The 1,698-nt window shown below is 41.8% G+C and overlaps 1 protein-coding gene across 1 annotated transcript in view; it reads right to left on the reverse strand.

The window, feature by feature from the left end:
• Znf185 (zinc finger protein 185 with LIM domain) overlaps nucleotides 1-1,698 on the reverse strand; it is a 53,722-nt gene that overhangs the window by 17,459 nt on the left and 34,565 nt on the right. The gene's annotated exons all lie outside the window — the stretch shown is intronic.

Below are 1,698 nucleotides of genomic sequence, written 5' to 3' on the forward strand. Positions count from 1 at the left end.
ATATATATATATATATATATATATATATATATATATATATATATATATATATATGGGGAACCCTCAGTTCCTTTGACCAGAAAAGAAAAAAAAAAAAGAAAAAGAGTCGTACTACTCATGAATATGTATGGATTATTATGGGAACTTACAGGAGCTACACTGGAGAAATCAGACTCTAAGTGTGCTGGCTATATAAAACTTGTGACAAGTTTGTCAACTTGACACAAGCTAGAGTCATTTGAGAGATGACTTCATAAGACTGGGCTGTAGAAAAAGCTGTAGCACATTTTCTTAATTAGTAATTGTCATAGGAGGGCCCAGCCTATTGTGAGTGGGGCCACTCTTACACTGATAATCCTAAGTTCTATAAGAAAGCAGGCTGAGCAAGCCAGTAAGCAGTACCCCTGCATGGGCTCTGCATCAGCCACTGCCTCCAGGTTCCTTCCATATTGGATTTCTTGTCCTGATGTTTTTTCAATAATGATCTGTAATATAAAAGTATGAGTGAAACAAATCTTTCCCCTCTCTAACTAGCTTTTGGCCATTGTGTTTCATCATATTGATAGCAACCCTAACTAGGGCAGAGACTGGTACCAGGATAGTGGGGTACAGCTGTGACAGACCTGGCCATGTTTTGGGGAAGGACTTTGGAACTTTGAGCTAGAAAAGCTACTGCATGTTCAAAGCTTGGGAGCTGTGCCATAGGAGTTAGGAAGATAAGAATGCTGAGAGCAATGCAGAAGAGGGAGGCCTGGCTTGCGAAGGTCCAGAGAGAAGTCTGAGAGTCACTTAATGACTATGGGGGTGGGCTTTGTGTATTTTGAGTTAAGAGTCTGTGGTTCTGCTGGGCACAGGGGTGCATGCCTATAATCGCAGCACTCGGGGAGGCAGAGGCAGAGTTTGAGACCAGATTGGTCTACAAAGCAAATTCAAGACACCCAAGGCCACACAGAGAAACATTGTCTCAAAAAAAAAAAAAAAAAAAAAAAAAAAAAGAATGTGTGGTTCTGGTCATCTGGGGCAGAAGAATCAGCTGTGATTAACAAGAGACAAGAAGCACTAAAATGAAACCTTTGCTATTCTGGGACAATACTGGCCACCTAAAACTGAGAAATTAGTGGTAATCAAGAAGAGACCAGTATTGTTGAGGTGAAACCTTCTGGGAAGTATTTCCTTCAGCACATAGAAGCTGTGTTCCAGATGCAGCCAAGGCTGAACCTTGTGCTGGCAGCTGAACTTGGTAATGTAAGAGGCATCCAGGTGGCTTCCGATTTATAGGCATGAAGGGGAGATCATCTGAGGCTTGGCACTGTGTGGAAGGTCTGGAGTCCCTAAAGAGAGCCCAGGAGAGGCTGCTGCTGGAGGAATTGCAAGCAATTGGGAGATGTTAATACCTTGGGGTAGGATGACCACCAAGAACAGCAGCAACAGTGGATTGGAATCAGCCGGAGCCTAGAAGACAAACTGTATGTACTGCAGCAGGCAGAAATGACTGGAGAAATGACTCAAGCCCTTTAGAGGAGCCCAGAACACGAGTGGATCCCAAGGACTGGATACTGAGTCACTTAGACTTGGAGTTTGATTTAATTTGATTTTATTGTGACTGTGGTTTGATTTCTATATATCAATATCAATATATCTACTGATATCAATCTATCTATCTATCTATCTATCTATCTATCTATCTATCTATCTATC

Source organism: Psammomys obesus, unplaced genomic scaffold (assembly GCF_907164565.1).
Source record: "Psammomys obesus unplaced genomic scaffold, mPsaObe1.curated_primary_1811, whole genome shotgun sequence".
In the NCBI taxonomy this organism is placed as follows: domain Eukaryota; kingdom Metazoa; phylum Chordata; class Mammalia; order Rodentia; family Muridae; genus Psammomys; species Psammomys obesus.